Source organism: Condylostylus longicornis, unplaced genomic scaffold (assembly GCF_029603195.1).
Source record: "Condylostylus longicornis isolate FDR11 unplaced genomic scaffold, ASM2960319v2 ptg000022l, whole genome shotgun sequence".
NCBI lineage: Eukaryota > Metazoa > Arthropoda > Insecta > Diptera > Dolichopodidae > Condylostylus > Condylostylus longicornis.
The window spans coordinates 2013984-2026752 of NW_026577991.1; positions in this window are offsets into that span (position 1 = coordinate 2013984).

The following is a 12769-nucleotide window of genomic DNA, read 5'->3' on the forward strand; positions in this document are numbered from 1 at the left end:
TTTTATTGTATAATTTTATTATAACTATTATATTTTTTAGTGGTATAACAAACTAGTTATACGAAAATTTTATGCGAAATTTTTGTTGTATAAGCAACCCACTTATAATGTTATTATATTTTGTTTGGATTCCTTTGGGGGCGCTTAATATCTACTTACATAATATTATGCATATGTGTGTTATGTATATGTGTACGTATGTATGTATTTTCGTGCACTTATAATCATTTCAAATATTATAAACCATTATTGTTATTATTACTGTTATGTATACTTGTATGTAAGTATTTTTTTTTTTTAAATTCATAAATCCTTTTTGTGACGTTTTTAATATTTATAATACATATAGGGTAACAAAACAAAAAAAAAGCAATTTATAAATCAAGGTTTGCAGCAGCTTTAGAACTCAAAATGTACTTTTGAACCTTTTTTGCTTTTTTCCAATTTTCTTGTTGCTTACCTGATTTTTCGTTTTCGGTTTACTATTTTTTTTTTTTTGCTTTTTTGTTGTGTACATTGCAATTTCACCTTAGTCATGGATTGATATAGGATGTAAAAACCAAGGTAAAAAAAAAAATAACATAAAAAAAATTTTTATGTATAGTACATGAATCACAGTAGTTGTTGCAATATTAAAATTATACAATAAAAATAATAAATCGAGAAAAAATAGAATAAATAGTAATAAAATAAAAAAAAATTTTAAAATTGAAGTTGAATTTCAATGTAACCAACAAGTACTCGTCCACTACCTTCAACTCTTTTGGACATAATAAAAGGGGAAAGAAGCGAGGGAAGGGAGACTTATTTTCCGAATACAAAATAATTTATAAAAAACAAAAAAATGTGAAATAAATTGCGTTTTCATAGTCGTGTTCGCTCTAATATAGATGTAACGAAAATTTTTTTTTATTCTCTCTTATTTTAATATATTTATAAAAAAAAAAATAAAAATAAAATAAAAAAAAAAAAAAGAGAGCTGAAAAGTTAGAAATTTTTGTACTCGCCTCTGAAAAGAACTTTTACGAATGCCTCATCTAACCAATTAAGAACTGAGAAACAGAAACACATGGAAGGGATCGAATGTCTACCCTTTTTTAAAATGGACATTGCTCATTTTATTTTCGTGTACCATGTAATACCACAAATTTGTCAAAATCAGAGCTGTGCATATACATATATATATATTTCGAAAGAGTGTTTTGCTGTAAATCCATGTGTGCCGGATGAATTTTCATTCCAAATAGAAAGTCTATATAATTATAAAAGCAACAGTAATGGCGCAAATATTTTTTTAAAACTTATTCAGGCTGTGTAAAATTTCTCTTGGTTTGAATACTGAAACGCGCCAAATCAGGGTAATGTGCCAAATTTTGCAATACTTGTTGAAATCTATGAGCATTACTACTTTCTACTTCCATCACTCCTTATACTGTTAATAATAAGCTGCAAATAGTCTGTGCTAATGATGGCTCAAAGTTCTCAAAGAATAGCGCTCAAGTTGCATAAAACTCCTGTTATGTTCTATTGAATAAACTCCTGCAATTTTCGAACTGCAATAAAATTTTTCCTAGCGTAATCGATGGATGATGTTTTTTTAATATACGCTGTCCGCTCTCCCCTCATTTTAAAATAATTTGATTTTCACTTTTATTTATTTGTACAGTGTTAGTATTTTTTTATTTTATTATTATTTTTTACTATTTCATGTTCGCAAACTTGTATTCCATAATTCTTTTTTATTACTATTTATTTTATTTTTTAAATTTGGTTGCAGTTAGCGCATAGCAAGCGCAAAAAAATTCAATTTCGATTTTGAACTTTTTTTTTTCTGATTGTTTTTTTTTTATTTATAACCTTATTTTTTTTTTGTTGCTACATGTAGAAAGGTAAAATAAATAGAAAAATCGCGTATCTACTTGTACATAGTTAAAAATATCTACTGTTGTTTTTTTTTTTTGCTGTGTTCACCTACCATAATTTTTGTGTGTGTTTGTATATGTGTGTACTGTGTTCATATTATTTTTTTTTCGATGTTCTGATTTTATTATTTAGATTCTACAATTGCTAACTAAATATTTCAAGTTTTCTGTTTTCATACAAATTCAACTCGCAGATCTGTGATTTATGATTGTTCAACATTTACTTGTCCAACACAAAAAAAAAAAAAAAAAAAAAAAAATGTACTTTTTTTGCGCGAATTTTATACACACAGAATGACGGACAATTTTTTTTTTATATTATGTTATACTTTTTTTTGTTTTTGTTTTTTTAACATTTTTATAGTTGTTCAAAAAATAAGTACAAAATGATGAATTGTTTTCCGTTGGTAAAATTTGTTTTATGTCTACAAATATATTGTGGGAGTTTGATTTGTTGAGATACGAGTACCTATCAAAAACAGCAAAAAGAGAGAAAAAGGAAGAAAAACACAAGATACGCGAAAAATAGTATTCCAGGGTTTTTGTTTTGTTTTAAAATATAAGGGAGCATACTAAAGGTCTAACAATAAGGTAAACCCCACTTCCAAAATTTTGAATAGTTAGAGAGAGAGTTGCCAGAATTGTGTTTTAGGAGAGCTTTCCTTCTTGGTCGTTACGGAATAGTTTACCCCCAACAACTAAAATACAAGGAATTGCGCTTCAATATACAAAAATAATGTTTTGCTTTTCCAACTGGAGATTTCCAATATGTTTGTTCAACTCATCCTAAACATATTATTTTTGACAAAACTTGATTTAACAAAAATCTTCGTTACCCATTCTATGCAAAACGCACAAAGTCGCTTTACAAATTTACTTCCTTTCCATACGATTTTTTATTACAACTTTTTTTCTTTTTCATTTTAGTTCCTTTCTTATATTATAATTTAATTTAGTAACGATGTTATACAAAAATTGAATAAAAATTAAAATGTTTTTCACTTCACTTTTGTCATCAGGTTTGAACGTCTTGTCTTTAGCAATTCTTTGCTAATTTAAAAAACACCAAAAACCCCTTTTCAAAACAAAATTTTCATTGTTGCTTTTACACAATTTTTTCTTTTCTCCATTTTTATTGTTATTTTTTATTAAGGTTTATTTTAAAATGTAATCTCTTAAAATAATAAGAAAATAAAAGGTTTTTTTTTGTTAGGACATTCCAAAAGTTCATGCATGAATATTGGCAAAAAAAAAATATAAATACACCATAGCAATTGAGGTTAATTTTGGAAATGGTTATATAAAATATTTAACCCCTTAATAGGAGCTGGCAGGTTTTTCACCTGTCCGTAGTGACACAGATAAAAAGAAGAAGGCGGTAGCTGGAGGGTGCGCTAAAGAGAGCACATACTGCAATATTACGCCGACAACTGAAGAAATTATCGAAAACGGCAAGGGAACAGATGAAATATCTAGTAAACAACAGAGCGCGAGAGAGAGGCTATGTGGAATCCCTATGCTCCTAAAGAGAGTAAATAAAGGAACAAAACCGTCAATCGTAATCATTCCTCATAATTTTTAGTTGCTTCCCGAGCCTATTGATATTTCTCCCATCAAATACACAAATGTATAAAACCATTATAAGTTTCTCAAAATTTTCCACATCGAATAATTCAAAAGCTTGTGAACGGCCCGATCCCCAAACGGTTAATTGTTTAATTAAAAAATAAATAAAAACAATTAAAAAATTTGGAATACAAGAAAGTGTTACCTACTTGCCATACACACTCAATATAAAAACTATATATTGAACTAAATGGCTACATTTATTAACAATTTACTTAACAAACAAACGACGATTCCAAATGACTTCCAAGGTGATGACAGTTTATTTGCATGTGCAGAATTGCTTTTAAGTTTTTTTTTTTTCTTTCTTCTCTTCTTTTTTGCGTCTTCTTAAAGCTATCAACATGAAATCAATATACGACCAACTATATTTCCTATATATTTATCAATGTTGTGATGATCATCAATATATTGTAAGTGCCTTGGTAATGTGTTAACATTGTGAATGTCACTATACCTTATATTGTTGCTTGTTATTTGTTAATAATAATGATGATGATAATGATATTGATGTCGAAATTGCGAAAAGGATAGTATTTTAAAGGAAGATGGCACTCATTAACATACATTAAAATTGTATGGTAGCTGTAAGAAAATGTAAGTGAAAAGAAAAATGTAACTCTGTTGCTCTAATACACTGTTCCAGAATATTTTTTATACAATTCATTAGAGATCATCATCTCTAAAATAATATTTAAAGTAAGGTGTCACGTTATAACAAAACGAATAATTTCGTGTCTGCAGTATCGATCAGCTTGCAACAAAGAAAATCAGTTCTATATATCTGTGTTTGAAGTCGCCTGAATTTCTTCTCAAATTTGTGTCAAAAAATGAATAGATTCCGAGTGTTTCCGAGTGGACACGAAACGATTAAGGATTAGATTCTGAGCAAGAACAAGCTTTTTTAATTTAAAAATAGTCTTTGTGTTACACTCGAGAAAAATTGTGAAAGTGAAAACCTGTTGCATCGACCATGTCAACTAACTAAATATTACTCACACAGTATCAATGTTACAATACCTCTGCAGTCTTACAACACCACCTGCACATTACACACTTCAAATATGATTTTATATTGTTACTGGTCACTCAGTATAGGAACTTCTGATACACATTTACAAAAAAACCCACAAAGCATGCATCTTTCTAAGTTACGAGTCTTTAATTTTGTATTAGATCTAGATTTTTTTGCAGTACTTAAACAATTTTCTTTATTTTCACCCTTCGTTTACTATTTTACATTTCTTTATTCTCTGTATTATATAAAATTGGTAAATATTCCGTGTTAAAACTTTGATTTGCGCAATATAAATTGCATCACTTAGTTACAATCGCACCATATGAAAATAAAACCTTTTTTCTTTAATCTGATACAATAAAATGTTACTCTGACTCCTAATACTTTTTTTCATTTTAATAACACACAGGAACTTGGCATAGCATCTGAAAAACAATAAATGCCAGAAAAACAATAAAATTAAGGACATATTTAGTTTTTTTTTTCTCTTTATTTCTTATATCTCTTTTATTTTTCAGAGACCATTTTTTGGTTTCTTAATTTGGTTCATCGTGTTCTTAATATACGTAAAACATGTAAGCTACTGTATGAGCAGCTTGTGGGGTTATCCCATGTTAAAGAATCAGACACAAGAACAAAACACAAAAGTAAAAGGAAATTAAGAAATCGGAGACACCGAATTCACAATCAACAGTAGCCTCTAACATGAAAATTTACTAAAACGAAAATTAAAGCACCTAATACTTTACCGTCAAATGCAAAAGAACTTCTTGGAGACCATGAACTAAGTGTTAAGTAAAAAAATGTAAGTGAAGAAACAAAAAATGTTATCAAAACCAGGAAAAAAAAAACAAAAAGCGACGTTTAACTTGTAAAGGAAATTTTTTGTCTTAAGAGAAAGAAAACCGCGGAGGAGTTAATTAAGACACAAATGGCATGTAATTCATCTTAATCTTAAAAACTTTTAGCACAAAATAACAATAAAGAAGACGCACCATGAACAAAACAAAAAAAAAATGAGTCAAAGAGCATGCAAAGTAAATAAAGAACCAAAAAAAAAACACGCTTTTCTAAAAGAATTTATGCAAATTGATTTTATATTGACTTTTTAAAAAGAAAATCAAAAGGAGAAGAAATGGAACAGCAAAATGAATAAAAATGGACTAAAATCGAAAAGACAAGGAACTAAAAATTCACAGTTTAAGGATTAAAAATTAAAATTTTCCCGTTTAGTTTGTGTTTCCCATCATACCTGCATTGGATTGCAAGGGTTGTAGCATTTAAGCTACTTTAATAAGCTTAACTGGATCGAAATTTTAAATTCGACTCGAAAATTTTTCCTCCAATTACAATGAAAGGGATTCGAATTTACGGAAAATTTAGAATTTCGGACATACTGGATGCTTTATCTTCCGATGTCTAACCCTCAAAAAATTTTCGCACAATGTTACTAAGTCTCTCTACATATTGGCCGAGAAAATAGCCAATTTATAAAGCAAAAAAAAAATATTTAAAGGAAACCGAAAAGTTTTTGTTGCATTTTTTGGAGACGCTTTTTACTTATTTGCTTTATTTTGTTGTTATTCTTTCTTATAATTTGGCAATGTCATTTTTTGGTGGAAAAAGTATAAAAAAAATTGAAATCACATTTTTGTTTTTTTTTTTTGGTTTTTAAATTTTTTTTTGGCTCAAAAGGCAAAAAACGAAACAACTATAAAAAAAAATATGGAAATATTTGACCACCACAGGACAATTTCTTAATTAGATAACACGAAAAGGAAATTTTAAAGAAAGAGGCGCCGCTGATTATTGAATTTTCTTAATGCTTTATTATTAAGACATTTGATTGGAATTTTTATCGAAAAAATATTAGCTCGTTAATGACATATACCAATTTATAGTACACAAAAACAAATCTGTCGCTTATTTATAGCACAATTTGTGATTTAAATTTTAAGTGATTTTTTTAGGAGTTTTCATAATTTCTAAATATTTGAAAGTGATATTGTGCCACAATGTTACACTGAACCGTGAAAATAGTTTATTTCTGAATACGTAGGTTAATTCTAGCAAAACACCGTGGCACCATATCAAACAAATGGTCACATCCTAGCTGACTTCGAGTTCTGTGCTTGCACTGATAAAACCGGGATCAACAAACAGAGTAACGCTGATTTGAGTGTCGCCGCATAGCAGACACAAGAACAATAAGATTGCCCCCTTCTGTCCATCCATCTTTTTCATAGAGGTTTTCCTTAGAGCAATTTGAGATGGGCCGAAATCGGGCTCGTGCTATTACTGACTTCTTTAGTTGACATTTGCCAGTAAAACATCACTTGCACAAATTGGAAAAGTCGGACTCTCTTTTCAGTAAATTCTGCCAGGACCATAGTTAGACGGTCATACATAGTATGTGTAACTGCCTGGCTATGGTTGTCAGGAGGTGCAGATGGTTTCTCAGGAGGTGACGGAGCTCTCTCACGGTTGGCGATCTCACGTCATGGACTGGCTGGAATAAACCATGGCAGACTGCGGTGGTCTATTAGCTCTTATTATATATTCTTAGAGTAGAACTCTAAGAATATATGTGCTCCCAATCACACTCCTTCCAATGTGTGTTACAGATTTCAGAACAATTGATATACATAACTTCAATTTAATTACAAAAAAAAATAACAATTTGTACACATAGTATAGTAAAGCTCACAATACATCCCGCACTGAAATATATAATCCTTAATTCCCGTCTAAAATCTAATCACCTTTAAATTTAATTCGGTATTAGATAGAAAAAACACTGACTTAAATTGTCAATATTATTGTGTTATCGTAATTTTTTAATTTAAATCTGATTTATAAACCCTTGTTTTCTCTCATATACAAACATTATAATCGATAAATATTCGATTTTTGGAAATTATTTTTGATTTTGAATGAAAAATTTTTTTTTCAAATTGCACACATTATGTACCATTTTATAGATACATGGTGATCTCTTATATCCCAAGAGTTTTAATAAATTTTTTGTTCTTCATTTCGTATATGTACGTTTTTTTTCCTCTTATTTTCCAACTATACATAATACGTTCATCCTTTTATGGTGACTTTATTGTCATACAATATTAAAGTATATACATATAAAATTCGTGCTTGGTAACAGTATAATATTGGGGTCAATCATGTAATACACATACTATTCCATACTACATAAACTATACTAAATTTATAACATATTTTTTGTAATGTCATCTTAAAATTGTGTATAAAATATAATATAAAAATCATTTTAAATGAAATAAGGATTAAGGGGTTAAAATTCCAAAAAAAAAAAAAAAAAAATTAAAAACAAATCCTTTTCGATCGATCTTTCTCATTTGAAAATTGTTAATGCACCAAACAAAAATAAATAAAAAAAAAGGATATATGGGAATTATAAAATGCACAGATGTACAAATTTGATTGTTTCACGGTAAATAACAGTAAATAAAACTTGTTGTTCATTAGTACAAATTTAATTTTTTATGTTTTTTTTTGTTGTTTTTACAGTAAATCTATGAAAACTAAATACACAAAAATGTTAGAGAGTAAATTTCCCGCAAAACCATACATGAAATATATGAATGTGTAGGATTTGAAAGGGGGATGGGTTCTTTTGGGTTTGTTTTTGGTGTAAAATTTAAGAATAAAAATAATTCCTAAATATTTAACGCTTTACTCATTTATTTTTATCCTTTCTTTATGGGTATTCACAATTGTTTCTATTGTTTTTTGGTTCTCTATTTTAAAAATAAGTAAACGATATTAATGTTTAATGTGTTTAAGTATATGATATAGAAAATTTTCTGCAACATAAGTGCATCATTGACCTGAACAAATGAATGAATTGCAATGAAATATGTTGCATTAGAATGCGTAAACATATTAAACATAATTTTTATTACATTAATCTCTTATTTATTCCAAAATTCTTAAGCAAACTTGTAAATTTTGAATATTCTATTTGATATCAAGTGATTTCTATAGTAACTTAAATTCTAGTTATCTTTGTTGAGAAGATTATAAGTCCTATAAGAATACATATTGTGAGGGTGTAATTAGAAAATTAAGCTGGAAATGTATTTTGAGAAAGACAGTATATGTAAATCATTCGCAAATTGGAAAGTTTCAATGGAGACAGCATGTCGGGCGCCAGCAAAAAAGTACGGCATGAATTTTTTTTTTTTTTTTTTCCTTCTTCACTCCTAGAAGGAGCATAGGGCTAGTGCATGATATCATGCCCTAGTTTCATAGCGTCAAAGAGTTAACTAGGTAGGTGACTAACCTGCCGTAAGCCGATACTCATAGCCATAATACATCTGACAAATTCGAAATTTGAAAACACAATTCGAAAATTAATCTAATTTTCGTTCTGCGCTTTAAAATCAAAGTTTATTCTTCAACAGAAGTGCTATTTCAGAATGAGTACAAACCCAGCCTAATTATTGATCAAACCTAAAATAAGGCAGATTTTTTCTGGGTTTTTTGTCGGAAACAGTCACCCGATTAGTTTTCCATTAACAAATTATGAGACAAAAAAATCAAAATTCATTTTAAATAAATTAAATTGAACAAATTTAATAATAATTTTTCGTAGTAAACCTTTATGACCTCTTAATTTTTTAAATGTTCATAAAATTTGTTGTTCATTCATCTATTTGTATAACAATATTCGACAAATTTTCACCTTTGTGTACATTTAAAATTTATTTTTTTGTTTTTTACAATTTTTTTTTATTATTTCGTGAAATTTGTAAAAAAGAAAAAATTTAATATTTTTACAAAATATTAAACAAACTACTTCCATTCATTCTTATCCATATTTCCCCCTTGTTTTCTTACTTTTAAATTGTCGTCTCTTTATTTAACAATAGGATAACGATGAGATGGGATCCCATTCTGATATTTTAACCTCTATGTGTATGCATTCAATTTTATATTTTTCATTTTCTTCTTTTCGTTTGTTTCATTCTTGGATTTGTCATTGTTCTTATACAGAGTTCTAAAAGAGATCATTACAAAAGATACACTAGAAAGACACAAATTTTATTTCATTGCAACATATTCATTCCAAAAGCATCACATATGTGTTTTACGGCACAACATTTTACTATATTTGTTTTGTTATAGTTATAGGCAAAGATCATCAGAATCATCATATATATATGAGATCTTATGAGATCTTTTAAAAATGATAAAATCTCACTATTTTCATTTTGTTTCACCATCACTTTTCACATTATATTAAAGTTGAAAAAAAAAGTGAAACAAAAGAGACAACAATGTTGAAAAGAAATGAAAATTTACAAATACGAGAAACATTTTTTGAACAATAAAATTATAAAAGTAATACAAGGAACAAAATGAAAAAAAAAATTAAAAAAGCAATAAAACAAAAAAATTACAAATTTCAAAAATAAATAATATTAAAAAGAGACAGAAAAACGATCATCAAGGATGAAGAAAAAATTCATTTCTTTTTTTTTTGTTCAACAAAAGAAATCCTCCAACCTATTGAATTAGAAACGTGTCCAAATGTAATATTTAGAAACTGAAAGACTAAGCCGAAGTTGAGTCTTGTGACAATCTTAATTTTCAATTTTTATGAAAATAAAGAAAAAGTTTTAAATGAAGAATCTTAAGGACCCTCTTGGAAAGGAAAATAATAAGTGCACAATGACAATAATTGTAATCAGGAGTAATAGTAATCTGTACAAATTTTCATATTTATATCGTGATAAAATGAAATAATTTTAACACTGCAACATTCTTTAAGCGCTAAAAGAAATTACTTTAGTAAATTTGGGCAATTTTCATTATGTGTCAAAGGTTCATATCTTATTTAATGTGACGGTGTCAGGTTCTGTTCAATCAAAATCAAATTAATTTTCATAATTCTCGAAAATAAGATTATTATTAGCTAAGGAAGAACGAGAAGAGGTAGAAAATGCTTAAAACAAGCATGCAAAAGTTGAAAATTTCATCACGTTCACATTCCGTTCACTAGAAAACATGATACCAGGCCAACTAAACTATTATTTCTTAGTTTAATATGGATTGTTCGTTTGCGTTTCCCTAACAGAAAGAGGTGTAATTACTTTGAAAAAGCTCTCTTTGAATTTGGTGAGGAAGTAATTTCTTATTACAATCCGATTTGATCGCGAATTTTTTGAGTGATTACACCCTTACTATAGCTGAAGTCCATAGCAGTAATACGATAAACAAGTATTTAATTTATAAGGAGCACGCTACTTAAAACTCAATAAATAATGTCTGTAAATAAATCTGTTCTGTAGCCACTTGGAACATATCCATCATTAGTTGCATAATCCTGTTTCTAATAGATACATATTGCAATAATTCCTATGTAATGTTGCGTTTGGTTGCTTAGATTTTGAAAATCTCACTACCTTTCCATTGTGTTTAAGTAGTATTTAATAAGTGTTATAAGTAACTTATTGAGTGAAATTAAATAAAACGCAATTACTTTCTGTCTTTTTTTTTTCTCCACGGGAACCAAGACCCTTAGGCCCCCCTCACGTCGACCCGTCGATAGGATCTTTTGTGATTCCCATTCCCCCTACATTAGCTCTATTCCTAGGCCCCTGACAAACCGCCTCGCACTCACACAGTAAGTGCTCCATGGTTTCGTCCTCCTCCAGGCATAAACGGCAGACCTCATCCGCCAACCTGCCTATCTTTTTCAGGTGGACCCTCGAGAGGCAGTGTCCAGTGAAAACCCCCACTAATGTCCTCAAATTTGGACGACAGGGACGACTGTCCCCCCAGTCCCAGGGGATTACTTTCTACCTTACTTCTTTCAGTAATTACAGGTTAAAGCGATGATCTGAAAAAAAGCATATAAAATTAATTAGTACAAAATTTATTTAAAGTTAAATGTATGTGGTTACTCTTTGGCTTGTTTATCTTAAAACAGTTAATTGAAAGAATAAGAAATTAATATTGTTGTGTGATTACTTTTTCGTTTACGGAGTAAGTAAGATGGTAAGTTGCAATTTAAAAATGCAAATTTGAAATGCAAATGGGTTTGTTCTTGGCTTTCTCTCATATTAAAACTCCGGCCCTGTCATAAAAGTCTCATGCATTTCTATTGTAGAGAATATTCCATAGAAATTTGACCTTACTTATGGAAAATTTTAATAAATATTTTTAACATATTATGGAACATGTAAGTATGTGATGTGATTCTATGCCAAAAGGGTTATTAATATACTCATACAATGTTATGAACTGGACTCTATACATGATTTGTGTATAATGCACGTACACATGGTGTATATTGTGTACGTATGCACGTGTGTTTATTTACGTAGAAAGAATATATGTATATACATTTTTTTTTTAATTTTTTTTTTTTTTTTTGCTAAAAAGGAAACTTTCATTTTATATTGTCTTTTTCTTTAGAATTTAATGTTTTTGGCTATTGTTATACTATTATAATTTTCTTGTATATTTTTCATTTCTTATTTTTTATTTTTCTGTTTTTCCCTCCATTACTTACGATATACATATATATATATTGTCCTCCCATTGTCGTCAACCTAACTACTATCTAAATACATGTAGATATGTCACTATTTTAGTGCCAACATTTTTATGTTTTTCTCTGTATACTTAAACTATTTTGAAAAATAATATACAAGTTAAAAAAAAAAAAAAGAAAATAAAAGCGTTCTTCAATGGAAATCTTCTTGTACTGAAAAAAACCAAGCAATAAAAATCAGAAAAATTTAAAACATGAACCGATAGAGTTTATCAATTTCCAAAAAAGGGTAATACTACAAAAAATTAAAAGTTAAACAGAGAAAGAAAATTCAATAAAATACCAAAGGCTTGTATGTAGTAATATTATTCTCCCTGCCCTACAGAGGTCTCTAAACATTGGTATAGTTGAATTTTTTCTTGCGTTCAAGCAATAATGTGCGTTTAAAAGTTGCATTTTCAAATTATTCTAAAATATTTTTCATTTTTGTTTTTTATTAAAAAGAAAAAGAATAAAATATAAAAAAATCATATTTGGTAATGTGGCGACATAATTCTAAAATAGGAAAAACTAAGAGGAAACACACAACAATAAAAAAAAAAATATGAAAAATAAACTCACATTTCATATGTGATGCTGTGCGACTGCAAGAAGAACTTAAAA